The sequence below is a fragment of the Schistocerca gregaria genome, unplaced genomic scaffold, assembly GCF_023897955.1.
Source record: "Schistocerca gregaria isolate iqSchGreg1 unplaced genomic scaffold, iqSchGreg1.2 ptg000248l, whole genome shotgun sequence".
NCBI lineage: Eukaryota > Metazoa > Arthropoda > Insecta > Orthoptera > Acrididae > Schistocerca > Schistocerca gregaria.
In genome coordinates, this window is record NW_026061757.1 from 851,912 (window position 1) to 877,838 (window position 25,927).

A 25,927-nucleotide genomic window follows, 5' to 3' on the forward strand; every position below is an offset into this window, starting at 1 on the left:
ATGTAGTTTTTTATGTAAGTCTGCAGGCTTCCGTGGCCGTTGTCACTGACGTTAAAATCTTCTGGGATATTAGGCCGCGTCATGTTTCTTCTAAAATGTTCGACATTTCGACCCCTCTGCTGGGATCTCCCTCAGTTTCTTTCGGTGTCCACTACTGCTAGAACACTGTCAGAGACGAGTGTCGAGTCCACTTATAAAGGGGGGATTTTCTGGCGTTCGTGCTGGAGAAGTGATAGTATTGGTTAAAATTCATATGGCTACCAGAGGTGGGCTATAGTCATAGGCTAATACAGAAGAAGGGGCGTTAGTAGCTCATCTCCTGTGGATACCATTGGCGGTCATTGTAAATTGGATAGAAAGGCACTATTCCACACTTATGCTGGAGAAAGGTTATTGGTTGGAATGCCTGCTACCGCTATTGGATGGTGGTCATCAGTGGCTAGATTCGAAACGGAGAGAGCTGGAGAGGGGGAATGTTTACCCAAAATATTATTGTCTGCCGAGGTGACTTGCAGCGCGTTGTTTATGCCGCTCACACACCGCGGCCGCGTATTTACTTCCTTGATGGCGGGGAGCCACGATGCCGGAAGCCTATAGCCGTCCTCTCTGTTGAAATTAGATGCATTCTTAGAAATTTCAACCGCTTCTCGGACCTTTCTTCTATAAATGTTTGTTTCTTTAGCCAGTGCACTTACGATATTAAAACCGATGTCAGAGGCACAGTTCTCGTGATGTTCCGCTACCGCCGATTTTGCACTTTGTTTTAGCCGCATGTGCCGTTCGTGTTTCTTAATGCGTTCTTCAACAGCTCTTCCCGTTTCGCCTACATACTCTTTGCCGCAGCCGCATGACACTTGATAGACGTCTGCATTGTGGAGGTAATCAGGTGCATCCGTTTTCCGTTGGAAAAAGTCTATTATTTTGTTTTGGCTAAAGAAAGATGTGTGAATGCCATTTTTTCTTTAAAATTCTGCTTATGCGTTTTCATAGTTTTCATAGCCAACGGTTCATTTGACCAGAGGTGAACATCAGGAGGAGCCAAACCGGGCGGTTTAGTTGGTGAGAAAACACTTCACTTTGAAAACGCTGCAGGGGCGTGCTCATTGCCCCTGCAGTGAGCGGGGGAGACCGGTCATGAAGAAGAAAATATATGGCAGGCTCTCTATGTTGTGATGCATGAAATCAGGTGAAACCTCGTAGTAAGCACCCATACTTGGCGGGAAACGATATTGTTCTAGGCACTTGTATGTTCTAACTTGTGCTCAGAACTGAAAAGAGTAATGTGACGTGATTGGTGGGAATACTAGGGAGACTGCCCAACACGTCTGCGCAAAGCTTCACTGGATATTAACTGTCGTTTCCATTTTGCCACTTATCGGACCCTATATTCCGAATACCTCTAGCTTTGAGGGTGAACACCTGGTTTGGAGGATAATTCAAAGCGACTACTGAACAGAGAGACTGGTGTGTTAAGGCCGCGCTGCTGGCAGGAACGTTTGCCCTGCATGTAGCGGACGCGGCTCAGCTATCGCTCGCGGTTATCACAGCCAAAATGGCGGCGTGCGGTCGGCTATCTGCAGCGAACCAAGAGCGTGACGGGTTGTCGTACCTGGCCACGCAACACCCAGCCGGGCTGCGTACGGCGCAGATGCGACACACGCGCGGCAATCAGAACGACTGCTACAGCGCTGAGAAACAGTACAATTTACACTGGTTTCTGTAAATCACAGAGTAATGGCAAAGCGGTAGTAATACACCAAAATACAGTGAAGCGCAAAAGAAACTGGTATAGGCTTGAGTTTTAAAATTCAGAGATATGTAAACAGGCAGGTTACGCACTGCGACCGGCAACGCCTATATAAAACAACAACTGTCTGTTAGATCGATTACAATTGCTACAGTGGCTGGTTATCAAGATTTAAGTGAGTTGGAACGTGGTGTTACAGTCGATGGGACAGAGCATCTGCGACGTAGCGATGAAGTGGGGATTTTCCAGTAAGACCATTTCGCGAGTGTGCCGTGACTATCAGGCGTACAGCAAAACAGCAAATTTGCCGTAAAAAGATCCTGCGAGAACGAGACCAACGGCGGCTGAAGAGAATCGTTCAACGTGACAGAGGTGGAACCCTTCCGCAAATTGCTGCATATTTCGATGCTGGGCCAACAAGTGTCAGAGTGCGAATCATTCAACGAAACATCATCGATGTGGGCTTTCAGAGCCGAGGGCCCACTCATGTAACATTGATGACTGCACGACGCAAAGCTTTACGCCTCGTCTGGGCCCGTGAACACTGACATTGGATTGTTGGTGACTAGAAACATCTTGCATGGTCGTTCGAGTCTCGTTTCAAATTGTATCGAGCGGATGGACGTGTACGGGTATGGAGACAAACTCATGAATCCATGGGCCCTGCATGTCAGCAAACAACTGTTCAAGCTGGTGGAGGCTCTGTATTGGTGACTGGGATCTATGATACGTCCAGATGCGACTGAGACTGGTGACACGTACGTGAGTATCCTGTTTGCTCATCTGCATCCATTTATATCCTTTGTGAATTCCGACGGACTTGGTCAATTCCAGGAGAACAATGCGTCACCTCAAACTTCCAGAATTACACTTATGGCCGTTAAAATTGCTACACCAAGAAGAAATGCAGATGATAAACGGGCATTTATTGGACAAATGTATTATATTAGCACCGACATGTCATTACATTTTCACGCAATTTGGGTGTATACATCCTGAGAAATCAGTACCCAGAACAACCACATCTGGCCGTAATGACAGCCTTGATACGCCTGGGCATTGAACCAAACAGAGCTTGGATGGCGTGTACAGGTACATCTCCCATGCAGCTTCAACACGATACCACAGTTCATCAAGAGTAGTGACTGTTGTACTGTGACGAGCCAATTGCACGGCCACCATTGACTAGATGCTTCCTATTGGTGAGAGATCTGGAGAATGTGCTGGCCAGGGCAGCAGTCGAACATTTCCTGTACCCAGAAAGGCCCGTACAGGACTGCAACAAGCGATCGTTCATTATCCTGCTGAAATGTAGGGTTTCACAGGGATCGAGCCACTGGTCCTAACACATCTGAAATGTAACGTCCACTGTTCAAAGTGCCGTCAATGCGAACAAGAGGTGGCTGAGACGTGTAACCAGTGGCACCCCATACCATCACGGCGGGTGATACGCCAGTATGGCGATGACGAATACACGCTTCCAATGAGCGTTCACCGCGATATCGCCAAACACTGACTCGATCATCATGATGCTGTAAACAGATCCTGGATTCATTCGAAAAAAGGACGTTTTGCCATTCGTGCACCCAGGTTCGTCGGTGAGTACACCATCGCAGGTGCTCCTGTCTGTGATGCAGCGTCAAGGGTAACGCAGCCATGGTCTCCGAGCTGATAGTGCGTGCTGCTGGAAAGGTCGTCGAACTGTTCGGACAGATGGTTGTTGTCTTACAAACGTCCCCATCTGCTGACTCAGGGATCGAGACGTGGCTGCACGATCCGTTACAGCTATGTGGATGAGATGCCTGCTAATGATACGAGGCCATTGGGATCCAGCACGGCGTTCCGTATTACCCTCCTGAACCCACCGATTCCATATTCTGCTAACAGTCATTGGATCTCGACCAACGCGAGCAGCAATCTCGCGATACGATAAACGGCAGTCGCCATAGCCTGCTATTGGGCCTTTATCAAAGTCGGAAAAGTGATGGTACGCATTTTTCCTCCTTACACGAGGCATCACAACAACGTTTCACCAGGCAACGCCGGTCTACTGCTGTTTGTGTATGAGAAATCAAAATTGGCTCTGAGCACTATGGGACTTAACATCTATGGTCATCAGTCCCCTAGAACTTAGAACTACTTAAACCTAACTAACCTAAGAACATTACACAACACCCAGTTATGAGAAATCGGTTGGAAACTTGTCTCATGTCAGCACGTTGTCGCCACTGACGCCAACCTCGTGTGAATGCTCTGAAAAGCTAATCATTTGCATATCACAGCATCCTCTTCTTGTCGGTTAAATTTCGCGTCTGTAGCACGTCATCTTCGTGGTGTAGCAGTTCTAATGGCCAGTAGTGTACTTCCAGAATTACTATTCTGAATTTAAACATTTCCACTGGCCACCAAACTTACCAGACATGAAAATTATTGAGCATATCTCCGATGCCTTGCAACGTGCTGAAGAGATCTCCACAACCTCATACTCTTACTGACCTATGGACAGTCCTTCAGGATTCATGGTATCAATTCCCTCCAGCACTACTTGAGACATTTATCGGCTCCATACCACGTTTTGTTGGGGTACTTCGGCGTGCTCGCTGGGGTCCTGCACGGTATTAAGCATGTGTACCAGTTTCTTTGGCTCTTGAGGTTATAAAGTAATTTATACTGTGGTTGAGAACATTCTTACCACAGTAGTGTCATAATGAGCAATGATTCGGAAGACACCAATCAAGCGACATTCAACGCGAACTTTTTCAAACATGGTGTACTAACAGCAATGGGCATGCGCTGAGGTGACAAGAGTCAGAGGATATCCAGTAATACCGCGTCAGACCTCCTACACTCCTGGAAACTGAAATAAGAACACCTTGAATTCATTGTCCCAGGAAGGGGAAACTTTATTGACACATTCCTGGGGTCAGATGCATCACATGATCACACTGACAGAACCACAGGCACATAGACACAGGCAACAGAGCATGCACAATGTCGGCACTAGTACAGTGTATATCCACCTTTCGCAGCAATGCAGGCTGCTATTCTCCCATGGAGACGATCGTAGAGACGCTGGATGTAGTCCTGTGGAACGGCTTGCCATGCCATTTCCACCTGGCGCCTCAGTTGGACCAGCGTTCGTGCTGGACGTGCAGACCGCGTGAGACGACGCTTCATCCAGTCCCAAACATGCTCAATGGGGGACAGATCCGGAGATCTTGCTGGCCAGGGTAGTTGACTTACACCTTCTAGAGCACGTTGGGTGGCACGGGATACATGCGGACGTGCATTGTCCTGTTGGAACAGCAAGTTCCCTTGCCGGTCTAGGAATGGTAGAACGATGGGTTCGATGACGGTTTGGATATACCGTGCACTATTCAGTGTCCCCTCGACGATCGCCAGAGGTGTACGGCCAGTGTAGGAGATCGCTCCCCACACCATGATGCCGGGTGTTGGCCCTGTGTGCCTCGGTCGTATGCAGTCCTGAGTATGGCGCTCACCTGCACGGCGCCAAACACGCATACGACCATCATTGGCACCAAGGCAGAAGCGACTCTCATCGCTGAAGACGACACGTCTCCATTCGTCCCTCCATTCACACCTGTCGCGACACCACTGGAGGCGGGCTGCACGATGTTGGGGCGTGAGCGGAAGACGGCCTAACGGTGTGCGGGACCGTAGCCCAGCTTCATGGAGACGCTTGCGAATGGTCCTCGCCGATACCCCAGGAGCAACAGTGTCCCTAATTTGCTGGGAAGTGGCGGTGCGGTCCCCTACGGCACTGCGTAGGATCCTACGGTCTTTGCGTGCATCCGTGCGTCGCTGCGGTCCGGTCCCAGGTCGACGGGCACGTGCACCTTCCGCCGACCACTGGCGACAACATCGATGTACTGTGGAGACGTCACGCCCCACGTGTTGAGCAATTCGGCGGTACGTCCACCCGGCCTCCCGCATGCCCACTATACGCCCTCGCTCAAAGTCCGTCAGCGGCACATACGGTTCACGTCCACGCTGTCGCGGCATGCTACCAGTGTTAAAGACTGCGATGGAGCTCCGTATGCCACGGCAAACTGGCTGACACTGACGGCGGCGGTGCACAAATGCTGCGCAGCTAGCGCCATTCGACGGCCAACACCGCGGTTCCTGGTGTGTCCGCTGTGCCGTGCGTGTGATCATTGCTTGTACAGCCCTCTCGCAGTGTCCGGAGCAAGTATGGTGGGTCTGACACACCGGTGTCAATGTGTTCTTTTTTTCCATTTCCAGGAGTGTATTTGCCTAGCGTAGTGTAGGAACTCTACGTGGCATGACCTCAGTAATTTGTTGGGAGTTCCCTAAAAACAAAAAAAAAAACAAAAAATCAGCTTGACTGCCTCTACAAACGTCCATGATTGCCAAAGCGTTGTTGGTGCAGTATTTTGTGCACGAACTGACTTTGCTATTATACCCCATAAATATTTGATAGGATTCATGCCGGGTGATCTAGGTGACCAAATCATGAGCTCAAATTGTCCAGACTGTTCTTCACACCAATCACGAACAGCTGACATGGCACATAAAAAGTTCATTTTTGTTGGCAAATCTGGAGTCCAGATGGCTGCAAATGGTCTCCAAGTAGCCGAACATAACAATTTCCAGTCAATTATCCATGTGAAACACAGCTCATACCATTGTGGAGCCACCATTAGCTTGCACAGTCTGTTTTTCGCAACTTGGCTTCGTGGGATCTGTGCCACACTCGAACTCTACCATCAGGTCTTATGAACTGAAATCAGGACTCATCGGACCAGGCCATGCTTTCCAAGTCATCTAATGCCCAACCAATATGGTCACGAGCCCAGAAGAAGCGCTGCAGGCGATATCGTGCTGATGGTAAACGCTCTCGCTTCGGTCGTCTGCTGCCTTAGAATGGATACGTTCGTCATACGTCCCACATTGATTTCTATGGTTACTTCACGTCATGTCGCTTGACTAATAGCACTATCTCTATGCAAACGCCGCTTGTTTCCGGCCGTTCAGTGAAGGACGCAGGCAACTGTGTTGTTCGTGGTGAACGGTAATGTAACTTCAATTTCACGCTCAAAGTCAGTTATTTCCGGTCTTGTGGAATCATAATGTCGGAAACTTTTTCCCATGAATCACCTGAGAACGAACGCCGTTGCATTGGCCTTCGATACTACCCCCATCTACACTCATGCTCATTAATTAAAGATAATTGCAGAATGTGGTGCCACACAACGTGGCACTACACAAAACTGACACTAATTGCATAGGCACATAAGGAACACACACGACACGGATCTTTAAGTCCACGGTATTGGTGATAAGTTGAGAAAACTGTTCCGAAACACATATCCTACAAAACGCCACTATTCCTGCGCATGTACCCCCGACATCAGTATGGGGTATGATCACCATGCACAGGTACACAGGCCGTACAACGGGTTGGCATACTCTGGATCAGATGGTCGAGACGCTACTGGGGTATTACCTCTCATTCTGGCACCAGTGAGTGTCGGAACTCCTGAAGTGACGTGCAGCGATACGTCGACCGAGAGCATCCCAGATTTACTCTATGGGGTTTACGTCTGGAAAACAGGCAGGCCACTTCATTCGCATGGTATCTTCTGTTGCAAGGTACTCCTCCATGACAGCTGCTCGGTGGAGCCGTGCGTTATCATCCATCAGGAGGAAGGTGAGACCTATTGCACCCCTGAAAAGGCGGACATACTGGTGCAAAATGACGTCCCGATACACCTGTCCTGTTGCAGTTCCTCTGTCAAAGACATGCATGGGTTTACGTGCACCAATCATAATCGAACATCACACCATCAAACCACGACCTCCATACAGGTCCCTTTCAAGGATATTAAGGGGTTGGTATCTGGTTCCTGGTTCACACCAGATGAAAACCAAGCGAGAATCACTTTTCACTCCATACTTGCGCTCGTCTGTGAACATGACCAGGGACCACTGTTCCAATGACCATGTACTGTGTTCTTGAAACAAGACTTTACGGGCTCTCCTGTGACCAGGGGTCATTAGAATGCACATTGCAGGTCTCCAGGCGGATAAACCATGTCTGTTCAGTCGTCTGTAGACTGTATGTCTGGAGACAACTGTTCCAGTGTCTGGGGTAAGGTCCCGAGCAAGGCTACCTGCAGTACTCCGTGGCCGTCTGCGGGCACTTATGGTGAGATCTCGGTCTTCTTGTGGTGTCGTACACTGTGGACGTCCCTGTAGTGTAGCGCCTGGACACGTTTGCTGTCTGCTGGAATCATTCATATAATCTCGAGGTCACACTTTGTGGCACACGAAGGGACCGTGCTACGACCTGCTGTGTTTCACCAGTCTCCAGTCGCCCTAGTACTCTACCCCTCATAACGTAATCAATATGTATTCTTTGAGCCATTTTCAACACACATTCACCATTAGCACGTCTGAAAACGCCTGCACAGTTACTCGCTGCAACCTACTCTGAGATGCACCAACACACCTCTGCGTATGTGGACTGCTGCCAGCGCCACCGTGCGACGTCCCCAGGTCAAATTCACCGCACTGTCATACCCTGAGGTGATTTAAGCCCGCAAACCGCCTACCGGAGCGTTGTTTCACCATGTATCAGCATTACCCTAAATGTATGAGAATGATTGTGTATATGTATACATATCGCCATCCCATGAAGATTGTCACCTCAGTGTCAGTTGTCAAGGAGTTTTGTCGTCCTAGACTTCTGATTCGTCTACTGAGTTTGTCTACGAGAGAACTATATTCGTACGCGATAGATCACGAAATCTACGATTCGACTGAAAACAGCCTGACAAGCAGAATTCAGAAATTTTTATTCTGATTAGACACGTAGCCTCAGACACAAAAGGGAGATCTGACATGCCTGAGGGAAGTAAGATACGGCCATTAATACGTTTCTTTTTTACTGATTACTTAGCCCATTTTATTAGTAGCAAACAGACATTTCGCAGATGACGCTGTTACCTGTGAGAAACTTCGCATTCGACAGAAATTGTGGTATACAGTTACATCGTGCCTAAAGATTGGTCTGGTGGAATGTGTGGCAAGTTTTTCTTGGAGTAGAGAAAAGCTAACTTGTGCTCTTCGTTAAATATAAGAAGATGAAGCAGCTTCTAACACACGATTAATGACTCGACTACAGTTCTTCATGAAGTACGCGTTGCGGTCTTGGGCCAAAATACTGTTTTCATGAAGTTCTTCATGTCAATCTATCTTGTGCAAGCCTCTTCATCTTTGAGTAACAGAGGGAATCGTGAAACGTCTGACTGGTTTAATGTAGCCTATCACGAAATTATGTTTTGTGTCAACGTCTTCTTCTAAAAGTTCTCAACTATTTCCTGATTATATACCAAATTCTGACTTCCCATATAATTTTCGGTATACCACAGAAGTTCTTCACTGAAGCCGTAACACGTTATGTCATCAAGCATTATCTTCCTTCATAGTAGCATACTTCCTCCATTTCGTCTGCTTCTTGGTCACCACTGTCATTAAGTTTATCGCTAGTTTCATTTCTGCTATTCCTCGTTACCTTCGTCTATCTTTGGTTTAGTCTCTTTTACAATGTGTGCCCATTAGATTGTTAATTCTGATCAACACATTCTGCAGTTCTTCCGCACTGGTTCAATCCCGTCTCCGGCCATCCTGATTTAGGTTTTCTGTGATTTCCCTAAAATCGCTTCAGGCAAATGCCGGGATGGTTCCTTTGAAAGGGCACGGCCGATTTCCTTCCCCATCCTTCCCTCACCCGAGCTTGCACTCCGTCTCTAATGACCTCGTTGTCGACGGGACGTTAAACACTAATCTCCTTCTCCTCCTCCTCCTCTTCGGCACTTTTACTGAGGATAGCAATGTCACCAGCAAAACTTAACAGTGAAATACCTTCACCCTGAATTTTAATACCTCTTCTGAACCCTTCGACACGATATTAGAAAACAACAGTTTATCTACCAAGTGCCTATAAGACACTTAACGCAGCCCAGGGTAGTATCCTAGTACGTCGGATGTATATCTGGTCGGACCAATACAGACATCGAACGCATACAAACAGGGACACAAATACCAACTTGCCTTTTTACCGAGTGAGATTTTAGGACAGAATCTACGAATAATCGACCGTCCCCTTTAGGCATTATTCCGCAGACACTTCAAAAGAAACATCACTTAAAAATTACGGCCTATTATGCCGCGGTCGTTGTATAAAACATCTCCTAACGTTCCCTCTCCGACTGCGGGAAAGATCTTCAGAGGTAAAAGGATGAACTGCAACCACAACTCGATGGGGCGCCGAATATATAATCAGAGTGGAGGACACCACAGTCTATCACGCGACGTCGGCTACGAGATCATCGCTGGTAACGACAACATGTTCGATTGAAAGTAATCGATCGTCATTCTTACGTTACAATGTTGACATAAAATTTGTAGCTGATTTTACGCATTCCTCAGAAGGAATGCAACAGAAAATTAGGGCAATGACAGTCCGCACAGCTGCACTAAAGCACTCACTCATCTCGCGGTCCATGTGATTGAGATACGCAGTTATAATTCTTGGCATACTAGAAAGTTACCTTTTCAGATACTTCACAATGATTTCCTGAATATAGATATAGATTTCTCAAATAGCGATAACTCTTTATGATCCAACAAAGGTTTTGTGGAATAGTTGCCTTAGGGTGAAGCTGTGACTCTAGGTATGGACACAATACTTTACGTCTTGCCGCCTAGAACTGTGGATATGGAGACATATAGAGATGAGAGTCTTGACGAATATTGGAGTCTCTAGCGCTGATGAAGTTGGCAACGAAACGCGCCACTCTTACCTGGATTTACTTTACTGTCTCAACCCCGTCCCCGCCCCCGCCCCCCTCCCCCCACCCAAATCGAATTTGTTAAGGGTCAAAGACTGAAGAAATCGATCAAGTGTCTTATAAATAACTTCTTTTTGACTTCTTTTGTGGATGAAATACATTTCCCTAAGATTCTTGCAATGAATCTCAGCCCGACAAAAGCTTTTCCTAGCATTAGTTTCGTGTAATCATTCTGTTTTAGGTCTGTACAGACCGTTACTGCTATATATTGTTTACAAAGATTAATCGCCAAGAGCGTAATCGAAGAGTAATAATTCTCTTCGTTATTTACGAGCAGTACGTCACATTTATTTACGTTCGAGGTCAACTGCCAGCCGCTGTACCCATCATCGATCGTCTGCAACTCTCCCTGCACTTTGCTACAATCTTCTGGTGTTGCAACCTTCCTAAATCTTCTGGCGTTGCAACCTTCCAATAGACAACTAAATCGTCTGCGAACGGTTTCGTGGAGCATCCGACGTTATCCACTAAATCATTAATGTATATGGTAAAAAATAACTGCCTATGGAACTCCCTTGATGTACTCCCGAAATTATCTATAAATCTGTCGATTTCGTTCCGTTTAGAAAGACGTGACCAGTTGTATCTGCAAGGATATACCGAAACCAGTCACAAATCTGATCCGACACTCGGGAAGCTCGTATATTTTTCACTAAACGACGGTGCGGATTTGATGGAATGTCATCTGGAGGTCAAGGAACATGGCACCAGTCTAGGGCCAGTTGTCTACCGTGCTATGTATCTAATGGACGCTCAGAGAGAGTTACCCTTCACAAGATGTCTTGGTGCCGAATAAATTTTGATTATTATAGGGGATATATTTCCTTCTCCAGAACGATTGTAGCGCATAAGGACAAGGAGACCTCGGAGGATCAATATTTATTGGGCAGTACTATTAATATAATTTATAACATTGTAAGTTATTTTAAAATAATAATATTTACAGTCTGAGGGCGATACTGAAGGTTCGCGCAGTATGTTGAAAGAGAATGCAGAGATTTACGAACAGTGAGGCTTGCTCAGTATATTGCGCAATATATTGCACTCTGTAATGGTGATAACTGCGCAATTCGCAGCTGTCCCTTCCGAGATTTTGTGATTTTTCAGAAGTGTAAACAACTGTTACAGCGAGGTCTTATGAAAATGAGCACATCAGGAAATAGAGATGGGAGAAATTTTCTTTTAGAGCGCATTCAGGAAAGTACTTTGCTTACATAATAATACTTATTCCGTAATTAACTATACAAACATTCGACAAAAGTGTTTAAATTGAGGGAAATAATATTGCCACTGCTTATTTGTTCGTATCACAGACTTGAATTATTTATTGGAGAAATTCGTAACTGCCTACATACCCTGTACAAAATGTATCTTACTCTTCCCGGGTTTACGTAGGAGTCAAATCCGATAAGTACATGAACAGTATATTTTCTGCGTACGTAGGGTGTAACGACGTTTATCAGTTCATTGAAGCTCTCTGAGCGTTAGAAAAAATTCCATAGTCTTCTGGCTCTGCTGTAAGTTCCCTGAACATGTTAGTACTGTCGCATGTAGAATGCCTTCCAAGCCACTTTCTCGCCAATTACCGCTTCCTCTTGTATTCTGGTTGCAGCAGTTAATGACTGCACTCGCGACACATGCGAGTTCAACGACGTGTACGTTACTAAGACAAAGATCCAAACGACGCGAGCCAAGGGTAAATATTGCAATACTGATTAATAATATTGTGTCACGCTAGGCCTCGCACCCCCGACCAATGTACTGAAAGAATATTATTTCGTAATAAATATTGAGCGTGGGAGAGGCCATTAAGACGTATTCCATAATTCTACTATCGACTAACTATGGCGATGTAGATCTATAATAATCCGCATCCCACTGACGACCTTTCTTTTTACCTTAATCATTACTACCTTTTTTAACTCATGAATGGTATGCCAAAGTCTTTCGACTAGATTATTTCTAGTTCCCTTTTTTAGTGCAGAAAACAGCATATTCCAACCACTACTTTGATTCTGAATCCTTTCAGGCGAGAGTTGTTGGTCCCATGTCTAAACTATAGTAACATTTTCCTGCACGAAACGAGTGCGATTCTTTTTACAATAGAACAAATCTTGCTGATGTCCAGGTATTTCAGTTTATTTTGGTCAGTATTCAGTAAAAAGGGGATCCAAACTCAAAGTATTCTCATACTTAAACGCTCGAGCACAAAATAGTGGTCGTGCAGTTTCTTCTGAATGGCATATAGCATCAGAATTTTTTAATTTATATACGCCGTTCGTCCAATAAATGTGCATTTTGATGATTCATCGTTATGGGGATTATGTTTTGCGGCTTCTTTCCGAATAAATGAGACCAGATATCTTGTGAACTTTTACCAAACTTGGACGAATTTGGCCGGCCGAAGTGACCGAGCGGTTCTAGGCGCTATAGTCTGGAACTGCGCGACCGCTACGGTCGCAATTTCGAATCCTGCCTCGGGCATGGATGTGTGTGTTGTCCTTAGGTTAGTTAGGTTTAAGTAGTTCTAAGTTCTAGGGGACTGATGACCTCAGAAGTTAAGTCCCATAGTGCTCAGAGCCATTTGAAAAATTTTTTGGACGAATTTTAGGTGACGCTGGATCGTCTGAAGCAACGAACATTAAAAATCTCTTGGTGAGTGGGGCAGCCACAGCTGTAGAAATATATTTTATTTATTTATATAAAAATATTTTTATGACGGAACGGCGTTGCAGTTGCACAAGAAACTCACAAAATGGTTCCTTCAAACGTCAGTGTAACTAAAAGTACTCTGCATATCATGTCGACACTTTACATATTGTGCCATTTGTAGCACTCTATAAAACAGTTATTTTCATATCATCCTCCTGTTTACAACATGCCGTTTTACACTGAGTTGAGGTTTCATTCCAGATGATAGATAGGTTTCGAATGGTTTTGTGTTTTGATCCTGGGAAACAGTGAGAAGAAAGCAAAAATAAAATCAAAGGGAGAAATCTGTAATTCATATTCAAATTATTTACTCATAAATGAATGAAAAGTGCTGATACACAATTGAGAAACAAAATAATGATGTCACGCATCACTGCTCCAAACTAGGCATCTATATACTTAATCTCTGAAGAGGTGAGTACTCAAACAAAATTACGACTGGCAGTCAGGCTCTTATGTGGTCATATTATCCAGAAAAGAAACATTAGCCGCTGCAACGAATACGTGTGTTCTTGATCCGTATGTAGATCTGTTCTACTGGTGAATTCATCTGTTATGTTCAGAGAGCACTTTGTGCATTCCTTAGGGGTCCCAGCATGAGGGAATAATGTTAGCTAGGATGTGAAAATTCTGCTTCTGACCACCTGAAAGATGTTGACGTTCAGAGCACCTTTTAAACAGACATATTTTGTTGTACAAATTTGTCTTAGCGTTCAAGTCACATCACATATGGGTAGAAACTCTTAGCGCCAGAAGATAAGAGTGTAGTCGCAGTCTAACTTACAGTTAGTGAAATGACGTCGCCAGCAGTGGTTTACATGCACGACCACTGGATGATATTCACGTGCCACAGCAAGGTACGACGTGCATTCAAGTTCTAAGGCCTCCGATTTTTTTTCTCCGGACTGGAAAGAGATAGAAACATGCGCATTGTTTTAAAATGAGGCCGCATTCATTGTCAATACGTCCCAGAGATGGCAGCACCGTACGGCAGATGGAATTTCACCGCCAGAGGCGAGAATGACAACTGTTTTAAATACTTAAAATGGCGACGTTTTCCTTACTTGAACAGCCTGCAACATTAGTTTTCTGAATTTGCGTGGTGTGAAACCAATTGAAATTCATCGACAGTCGAAGGCGACATGTGGTGATGGAGTTATGGATGAGTCGAAAGTGCGTTCGTGGGTGCGACAGTTTAATGAAGGCAGAACATTCTGTGACAACAAACCGAAACAACGTCGGGCTCGCACAAGCCGGTCTGACGACATGATCGAGAAAGTGAAGCGAATTGTTTTGGGGGATCGCCGAATGACGGTTGAACAGATCGCCTCCAGAGTTGGCATTTCTGTGGGTTCTGTGCACACAATCCTGCATGACGACCTGAAAATGCCAAAAGTGGGTGCCATGAATGTTGACGGACGACCACATGGCTGCCTGTGTGGTATGTTGCCGAGCAATGTTGACGCGCACCGACAGCATGAATGGGACTTTGTTTGCGTCGGTTGTGACAATGGATGAGATGTGGATGCCATTTTTCAATCCAGAAACAAAGCCCCAGTCAGCTCAATGGAAGCACACAGATTCACTGCCACCAAAAAAATTTCGGATTACCGCCAGTGCTGAAAAAATGATGGTGTCCATGTTCTGGGACAGCGAGGGCGTAATCCTTACCCATTGCGTTCCAAAGGGCACTACGGTAACAGGTGCATCCTACGAAAATGTTTTGAAGAACAAATTCCTTCCTGCACTACAACAAAAACGTCCGGGAAGGGCTGCACGTGTGATGTTTCACTAAGACAACACACCCGCACATCGAGCTAACGTTACGCAACAGTTTCTTCGTGATAACAACTTTGAAGTGATCCTCATGCTCCCTACTCACCTAACCTGGCTCCTAGTGACTTTTGGCTTTTTCCAACAATGAAAGACACTCTCCGTGGCCGCACATTCACCAGCCGTGCTGCTATTGCCTCAGCTATTTTCCAGCGGTCAAAACAGACTCCTAAAGAAGCCTTCGCCGCTGCCATGGAATCATGGCGTCAGCGTTGTGAGAAATGTGTACGTCTGCAGGGCGATTACGTCGAGAAGTAACGCCAGTTTCATCGATTTCGGGTGAGTAGTTAATTAGGAAAAATATCGGAGGCCTTACAACTTGAATGCACCTCGTATATCTCATGCAGTGCCGTAAGCATTAAAGAAAGGAAGGAAACTACTTTTTGTGTAGTTGAAATGACTAATTCATTATTTTATTATTATTCGGTGTTTGATTGGAACTTGAGACGCAATTTCCAAGTTACGACAGCTACACAATGAAATACGTAATTCACAAGGGAGTTGGTGATACACCTATCGTGTAAACGAATTCGCTATGCATGGATACTTGAGTACTTCATATACGATATTTTAATTAGTTTTACCTACATTTTGTTGCTTATCCAAATATTGTAATTAAGAGATTACATATCACTTTAAAAATACGTTTTCATATAAATTAATAGTGCGTTAGGCTTGGATTATCTATAAATGAAGGGAATGGGAAGCTATAAATATTTTGTCTGTAACAATAATGAAACAGCGGGCTTAAGCCGCAGGACAGGACGTTTAAATTGTGGAAAGGGGCCAAAATAAGGGGCTGTCAGTTACACTCGAACATACAGCTTTATTATTTGATCAAACATTGCAAGAGCCAGAAAATTTTTATTTTAAACACACTGCTTTAATCTTTGGGACCTAATTACCGGCTGAAAGCCACTTTAATTTAAAAACGGGTAAAGGCCAATAACTTAAAACACGCAATCATAATCAGAATTTTAAACGGAAGCCCCGTCTTACAGCAGTTTTTTTATTTAGGCCGAAGGCCCAAGGAATCTTAGATTTTCAGAGCAAACAATTCGGCTGAAAGTCCACCTCCTAGGGCTAAATATCAATATTTTTTTTAAAAAAACAAGGCCTTACATAAAACAGTTATTAATTAGGCAAAACTCAACCAAAACAGAAATTAAAAAGGCAAAGCCTTATCTAAACACAGTTCTTTAGTTAGGCTGATGGGACAAAGAATCAGACACGTCAAGAGCAAAATAGTTAAATTCAAATCGGCTGAAGGCCTGACACCTAAAACTCCATAACATTATTTTTTTAAATACCAAAGGCCTTACGTGAAACATTACTTTAAATTAGGCTGAAGGCCAATCCAATCATACATGGACCTGTCAAACTACACACCATGCTGGACAGCAACAACATGCTGAGGAAACTAAACTGCCTGAAATTTACGTCAGTGGCCAGGGCAGGTAACTGGAACATTAACGGCCACAAGGCAGAAGATTCTGCTGGTGCACTTCAATTCAAATAACCAAGTACAGCTAATCTCCAGCGGAATTTTTCAACTTCAAAACCACGTTGTTGCTCGCGGGAATATCCCAACAGCCGACAACGAACTCCAAACGACACAATGTGAGCAGTCTTGACTTGCTGGTAGATTAAATCAAAACTCAACTTTCGTGCCCAGGGTTGGTGGGCCACGGACCTCGTAGCAATGGGAACAGCACCACACACTACGACACCACGTAGAGACCGCCAGTGGCCCCGGCCAAACTACGTCCCGTGGAGAATTCCTCGCTGCTCCACGCCAACCGACTGGCTATAGGCCCATAAATGGTTCAAATGGTTCTGAGCACTATTGGACAACATCTGTGGTCATCAGTCCCCCAGAACGTAGAACTACTTAAACCTAACTAACCCAAGGACATCACACATATCCATGCCCGAGGCAGGATTCGAACCTGCGACTGTAGCGGTCACGCGGTTCCAGACTGAAGCGCCTAGAACCGAACTGTCAGGCCCGGAAATTGTGAAAGGACCAAATATGCGTCGGCCGATGAGATGACCAACCGAACGACCAACCAGCGGTCGTCCCGCTCCAATCTGCCTCCGGCGGACAGTTCATGTGTGACACCAGCGGTCGACGAGAACTGGCTGTCGGCGCCTCACCGGCGCTCCGTCCCCGACTTCACTGCTGCTGCGTCCCGACTGCACTGCACGCCCGTCCCAAACTGACTGCCAGACACACGACGATCCGGGAATACTATCGGTCGCTCCAGAAATGGTACGACAGTGCACTTACCGATACGCGCTGCTGCTGCCGCTCACGGGCAAGTAAGGCAGGAAGTTACTGAAGCCAGTAAATGGAACAAGAAAAGGAGGCGGCAATACCGTAATAGAAGATGACATACAATAAATGGGATAAACGAGAGCCGTGCACGGCTCAAATAATGCTTCATTTATATAAGCGTGTGGTGTGTGTTCTTTCAGACACGTCCAAAAGAACAGGTGCGACATAGAATACGCAGCTGTGACAGATTACACGTAAATTGAAGTGAATCACAGCTATATGCCGCAGCAGCGACGGATAAAAATGTGTACCGGACCGGGATCTCCCGCTTACTGGGCAGGTGTGTTAGCCACTGCACCATCCGGGACACAGTGTTATCGCAACTGTGCGGATTTCTCGGCACGTGCAACGGCTGATCTACATTCCCACCGAGTGCCACCTACTTGCGGTTCCTGTCCAATGACTCCATGTTCGCTACTCTGAGACATATTTGAGCATGTGCACTGAGCAAGGTGGATCCACCGCCCAGCTAGGCATATCAATTGTATAAAGAACAGACACCACGCAAAATCCGTTTCTGTGAAACATACGTAAATTGAAGGGGAATCACTGCTGTCAGCTGCAGTTGGACATTGCGCGGAATCAGCGGCCATATCTGCCGCGTAAAACTAATTAACGATCCCAAGAGCAGGTTCACAAGCAGAAATTGAGGCCAACACTAGGACTGCTCCCACAAAGCTGTGAGGGTGAGATTAAATCTACAACAGACATAAGGCTTTTTTTTTCACACCTTGAAATTCGCAACAGTTCAACAAGGTGTGGGAAGTGTCGGTAGGTTTACAAATAAAAAAAGCGGTGATTACATATAGATTAAGGGCTGCTGAACTGAAGCATCTAAGAAAGTCTACAGTATATGAATTCTAAGAAGCCCTGATCAATATGCACGCCCAGGAAAGCATGTATGGAGTCACTGTAGCCATGCACAAGGCGGTAGTTCTCTATCAAAATCTCAGAATATCGAGTTTTTTTTTTGCTTAAGACGTTCTCTGGGATGTCTATTTTATTTGCAGCATTCATCCAAGTTCGCCAGAAACTCAGTTATCCAGTTACAATGCGATTTGTGAACAATTGTCTCCGAAAATCATTCACAACAGGCAGTAGGGAAACTATAAAGTGCTCGAACGTGACACGTCTGCAAAAAAGATGACGAAAGGCGTATCGAGTGAGCTTAGCAGCGGGGGAAAGAAGCTGAGAAGGAGGCCCGCAGGAACACTATGGCCACGAAGAAGACGGAGGATGATCTTCTTCTGGATCTGGAAGGATTTCTATATCGTCCAGGGATCGCTGACTCGAGGTGTTAACTACAAAAAGTTTAGTCCAAAACTTCAAACACGTTTTTCTCGAAACCGTATTTTTCAAATTGGCGAGAAATATGTCTTGAGAACGACACATACGATTTTGATCGGAATTTAATGTCTGCTTTCTAAATGGAATTTTATGTGAACTTAGGCAGCAGTTCTGCGATATTCCCAAAAGCCTGTTTTCAATGCACAATTTTGTCTCCATGTTTTGGGCAAAAAAACATAACGTTTATTTCAGCACGTCGCCATTTTGTTAGAACAATATTTTTCAATTTTTATAAGTATGCGGATAGAAAATATACCGAAAATGTCTTTTACAAGCCGGCCGGAGTGGCCGTGCGGTTCTAGGCGCTACAGTCTGGAACCGAGCGACCGCTATGGCCGCAGGTTCGAGTCCTGCCTTGGACATGGATATGTGTGATGTCCTTAGGTTAGTTAGGTTTAAGTAGTTCTAAGTTTCAGGCGACTGATGACCTCAGAAGTTAAGCCGTATATTGCTCAGAGGCCTTTTGAACCATTTTTGTCTTTTACAAAATTAGTTTGTTACAGGTGTGACAGGAGGGATTCCGGAATTTCCGGCGATGACGAATATTCCGTCTGCACGAGGTCCTTCCACTTGGTGGAGCGATTACAGGGAGCGTCTAACGCGACAGAATAATAACTTCTTAAAGACAAAAGTATAAGAAATAGAACTATATTTCGCATTAGTATTTTATTTTACCTGAAAAAAGCACGAAAAATCACCAATTTACCTTGATTTGAATGTGAACTTACCCCTTAATAAGGGAATGAGGTGTAAAGAAACCTGTATAGGATTGTACGGTATTGTTTTGAAGAAATCTGTGTCACTCTTCTTACAGTGAAACATAGCGGAAAATTAGATGCAGCTCTTTCAAGAACCTATCAATTCTAGGCCTTTCTCTCTCTCTCTCTCTCTCTCTCTCTCTCTCTCTTTCTATCTCTCTCTCTCTCTCTCTCTCTCTCTCTCTCTCTCTCTCTCCCTCCCTCCCCTCCCTATGTGTGGTGCGTTTGTGTGAGCGCGCCCGAAGCGTGATAGCTGGTGACAGATACGCACAACACACCCACCGCATCGCCTGGTAGTTTGTCATGACCCCCTATCGAACTGACAGCTGTGTGACTCGCAATACCGGAAACGTAAGCAAGCAACCATGTGAAATAGCCGCCGAAAGCTATCATTTCCGAACCTCAACTACCTCCACGGCACCTACAGTGTCACGGAAAATTCACAAAAGTCAACCCAAATTTGTGCTCGTGGGAAATCGAATCATTCGGTCACATTTAGTTGGTTACAGTTCGTAATTTTTCCTACAGTGCCTTGGGCTATGGAACAGGTCCGATCTAAGTCACGGATGAAAATGAGAAAAAAATCTGAAATTATCTAATTTCAACACGGTGATTGTTTATTACGAACTTCCAGCATGATGGAGTAGCTTGGGTCAGCAACTTCTGTTAATCGGTAGAACGTGAAACTTGGACTAGTTTTTTGTTCTTCGGTAAATGTTTGATTACATACTTTTCTCAAAGAGAAAATATCCTTATGAGGTACTCAAGAAAGGAAGATTAGCGTTTAACGTTCCGTCAAAGTCGAGATGATTAGAGACGCAGAACAAGTTTGCACCGAGAAAAGATGAGGCGGGTAACGTGCTAGAGCATTTTTTTAAGGCGATATGACACTCCTTAAATAATTCCAGGAAGTTACGAAAAACCTAAATGAATTTGAACACCCTCTCGTCTCAATGCAAGTTATCGCTTTAGCCCTCTCCCACTCGGTCTGAATCATTAAGGCAAAGACAGGTAACGATACTTTCGGTATGAAATTGAGGTTCACACCGAGTCTCGCTATGACAGAGGGATTCAGAATGGCTATACTCTGCAAACATGGTCTTTGGGGCAATAATTATTCACTGTTTTTCTCTGACCTTTATGGAAATAAAATATTCTTTTACTTATTATTTATTTACTTGTTCATCATATAACGGTACAGGATTGATCACCATACGGCAAAGAAATTGCATAGCCCAAAAATACATCTACTTACGTTAGATAAGCTTGTTTTTACAGCGATAGGGTGGATGGTCGTCCATGGCCTTCCGTAATGAACTATTCTAGAGTTTGCCTGAGACTGTTTAAGACAACCCCAGAAAACTTACGTTCTTGGTTTTCCCTGTTGAGTATAGTAGCTCAGGAGAGGACCAGGAGCGGTTATTTAATATTTTCCATTGTACTTCCAGGAATTCTGATGACGCCATATCCAGTTTTTGAGTCAATAAAGAGCTTTGTGCACCCTAGGACTGTCTCATTGTTAATCAAAATACAAAATTGCCGTTTCACCGCGTCAGACTGGAATGGAATAAATGCTGTCATGTGCTTCTCTATTCACAGTGTCAATATGATGCTGTGCCATGCTGTTCCACAGGCCTAGCATGTATGTTTGTTACGTTGTCTTCACAGTACCATCATGCTGTTTTGTTGCATTCTACTGTTTTGCCGGCCAGGGTGGCCGAGCGGTTCTAGGCGCTACAGTCTGGAACCGCGCGACCGCTACGGTCGCAATTTCGAATCCTGCTTCGGGCATGGATGTGTGTGATGTCCTTAGGTTAGTTAGATTTAAGTAGTTCTAAGTTCTAGATGACTGATGACATCAGAAGTAAAGTCCCGTAGTGCTCAGAGCCATTACTTTTTCTACTGTTTTCACGCTTTCATTTCACTGCCTCGAAAGACACTAGTGTGTCATGAGACCATGTAGTCACAACAACAACGAAAATTGTTTCTTCGTGATTGCTGTCACACTCAGGAAATATCATTGAACTATCACAGGAAGCAAATTCAAAGTTACTCAGTCGATGGGGAGGATTAAATTACGACTATTTTTAGCTTAGATCGGGATCTGAAAAGACTGTTTTTCTTGACATTGGACATGCCCTGAAATACCATACAGGAGCGTATCTTGCAGCTAGCTCTGCCTGCACAGCACCAATCTAAAATTATGAAAATATCACAGATTTAATGCAAAAGGTACATAACGACTCGTTGTTGGGGCATCTGATCTATAACCAGTACCTTTCCTTTCGAAGATTCTAGACGCCTGTTTCAAACTGGAAAAATGATTTTCACTTTTGCATTTTGTGTAGGAAACCTAAATCAGAATGGAGAAACAAGGATTTGAACCCGTCCCCCAGATTGCGGGAGCATGATCCTAGCTTCTATGGCATCTCGTTCGTCGTATACCGTGGTGCTCCACCAGCGGAACTGTAATGGTAGCAAATTCCAGTACGTCCACTTAACAGGATGCCCTAAGTACACTTCACAACTCGGTATCGCTTTTGTGATGAAACAGTGTTTCATTGTACAGTGAACTGATCTCATCTTGAGCTCTTGCATTAACTTGATGTGTTAACACGTGTAAGATCGCTGGAAGAGACATTGGTATGCTGTCTCCGCACCCATATACCACGCTCTGCCAGGTTGCCTACTTAACCATCAGGAGTAAATCCAGACTGTGGATTCACAGAGCTATCAATTATGGGTGGAGTAAATCTTCTTTTCATGGCTGAAGAACCAGTGAAGTATTCATCTAAAATTCTTTCTGCAGGGAAGAAAAACATACAAAGTCACATACACAGGTACAAAGACTCAGTTAAAACATTTCTATTGTGATGAGAATAAAATCTATATTTTTGTTGAGCGTGATATGTGTAGTAATTCCACCATCTCTTAAATCTCTGCGCTCGAAGTTTCCACACTGTAATTTATTACACGAGGTACACAATATCCTCTCTTCGATGGTGCGGAAATTATAATGAGCTCATTATACCTTGGTGGTATTTTCTCTGATGCAATAAGCCGTATTAAACAATGAGTAACAGACTTATAAAATTTCCATTTCCCATTATACGGTGATAGGGAGTGAGACTGTTTGTTCATTAACACTCTTAAAAGCGGTACCGATATTTGAGATGTTTGACGTACAGGAAATCGTTAGAACGTCCCGCAGAGGTGTGTTAAAAAACTAGGTCTCGGTATATTTATTCCGGACTGATTGCATCATTAACATTTTATCTCTCTAAAACAGCTTAGTTCTCGTTAGCGATCCGTGCACGACAGGGCCCAGTACCAATATGCTCCAAAAAGCCTCATGCCATTTTTGGAGGAGTCATATCTCAGCTTCTATTGATAACAGAGGCAGGAGCGCAACTGCTTCCGATAACCCTTGGCGTAGAGACGATGTGTATACCTAACGGAACAACGGACATATTGTATCTATCCTACATTACAGGGTCAAAACGTAAGGTTGAAACACTTCCTCCAGCCCAGAAAAGTTGAGCAAATCGGTTGGGTCTCTTCCATTACGTACTGTCTAAGGTGGTTCTTAGACGATTTATGAGGGCACATGTTTTCATGCACTGTTCCTGAGAAATCCCCGTAAAATTATGAATTTTGAGTGCGAAAAGTACAAATTGTGGAAATGGCAACTTCTATACTTCTCTATTTCTCGGTGAACTTCGAAACCTTTTTCGGTGTAATTAACCATTACCGAGATTCAGAGATTTAAAGTTATCAAACGTGTGCAGAAAACTGCAAAAAACTGTTTTTCTTGCAGTTTTCGTACCGTGCACCACAGTCATCTATATGACTAACCATAGCAAATGGAACAAATCTGAACTGCGCATTCTTTAGGCATTCATCTAGAAATGTTATTTTCCCGTTTTGAAAAAACTGTATCCGCTCTCAAGAGACACTCGAAAGTATCAGTTGTGGAGACAGCCAGTTGTCCGCAGCTCGTGGTGGCGCGGTAGCGTTCTCGCTTCCCGTGCCCGGGTTCCCGGGTTCGATTCCCGGCGGGGTCAGGGATTTTCTCTGCCTCGTGATGACTGGGTGTTGTGTGATGTCATTAGGTTAGTTAGGTTTAAGTAGTTCTAAGTTCTAGGGGACTGATGACCATAGATGTTAAGTCCCATGGTGCTCAGAGCCATTTTTGACAGCCAGTTCTATAATTCTATTCATGGTAAATCGTCGAAATGTTTACCATGTGTTCTGGAGTTGATTTCTGAGGGAACTTTGAGACTACTTATTATCCGTTACCGATACCCTGACGTTCCCACTTAATTGTAGTGATGCACGTAAAATATGCGCGTTTTATCCGTTCTGCGGCGCAAGTGTAGTCTCGACAGACGTAATGAACCCACTGCCAGGGTTCTTGCGTCATCGCAAGGGTTCTGAGGTCATCAAATTATGTTCCAAGTCAACGTTTTTCCACCCGTAAAACTTTGTGACGGGCTGTCTCGATGAACTGCGATCGATAAGCAAAGTATGCAGATAAAATATAAAGCAAATGATTTGGTGTTAAACTTGCGTTGTGCATACTTGTTTGTTGTTTATTTGTGTGAAATTATATAAATGTATCGAAGTATATACATTAGTTGCCAATACTTTAGTGACCTTTATAATTCGTTTTGCATACGCAGCACACACTGATGTAGCATAGAAAAGAAGGAAACCGATGGAAAATACTTAGGTTAGAGAACAAAAAAGGCGATAGGGAGCAGCGGAGAGAGAATGATGGTGGAGGAGAGATGAGATAGAGCGAAGAAAGAGAGAAGAGATAGTGATGGTGGGAAAAAGAAAGTGGCACTGAAAAAGAATTAGAGATGATTGAAGGCAATAGCAGTGGGAACCAAAGAGTGGGGAGATGTTGATGGTCAGTGAGAGAAAGTGAGAGTAGAGGAAAAAGAGGGTTGGATGGAGATAGAAGCAGTGGGAGCAACATAGAGAGAAGACAGCTGAAATGAAAAAAAAAAGAAACACGTGAGTCAAGGCCATACATAGGCTTATGGCGTACGGCTTTTGCCAGACCAACGAACATTAACATGAAGGTATAGAGGAGGGCACATTTTGGGCCGAAATTTTAAGCGCGCATATATATATGCAGTGAGAGGGAGCTGCTGAGTATGAAAGGTTGACTACAAACAGTGGTTGGTTAAAAGAGTTTAAAGTGGGTGTTAAGAGAGTGCGAATATGTTCGCAAGATAACAAAATATTTGGTGATGAAGGCGTTACGAGGCCATCGGTTCCCCACTTTTCTCTCAGAGTCTTTTAAACAGGAACGTAATCACCTTCCTTGTGCTCCGACAGTAGCATTTCTCTTCTCGTCAGTACATGAATAAGAACAGTACACAAAACGCTTTAAAATCTCTTACTTTCGTTCTGAAAAAGATTATTATTGAGGAACAGACATTTTAAATATCTTGCCGACAATCATGAAAGCTTAGCTGCTAATAATATACAATTTAAGAGAAGTCTACAAGCTTTATTCGTCTCGAAATCATTTAAACCAATTTATAAATTTGTTAGCAGAACCAATAATATCACAAAGCTTGATACCAAAGTAGAACATAACTTCCCCGCTTCTTCAGCGCGTTAATGTGAACTGCGTAAGATAACTTTTTGTTAGCTACAATAACCTAGGTATCATTTTATGCATTTTATAATTTATCAGTGTACCTGTGTGGTAAGTTTTGTTTCTGTGCTACATTTTAACTGAAAATATGTTTAAAACGTGCTGCCCCATTTCACTTAGCATCTGTGGAAGGAACTACAGCACGTCAATTTTTTTCGATAATATTTAGTATGTACACTACAACCATTAAAATTGGAAAACGATGGAGGAGGTATGCAACAAACTGAAAATGGGAATGACGTGTACTACATACTCGGATATTAATATGAATATATTTCCAGTACAGCTGCACAAAGTAGTAGCGGAGTAACACTATCTAAGTCATGTATATAAGGAAAGACTACGCATTGACAAATCGCACTTGTATGCTATTTGTGAGAAGACTGAATGAAGGTTCGTGTAACAGCGGTAACATGTGCCAGCAGATGCGGTAGCTTTACAACCTATCGAGACTGAAGTCTAACGATCCACGTTGGTCATGATCTCACGACCCTCACCGAATCCTTGGGTTCAGGTCGGCTATACCCAGCACAGAGCAGGATCTCAACTTCTACGTGCGACTAGCACCCGAGAGCACAGGTACATCGCTCGTGAAGTTGTGCAGAATCATGCTGCCATGTC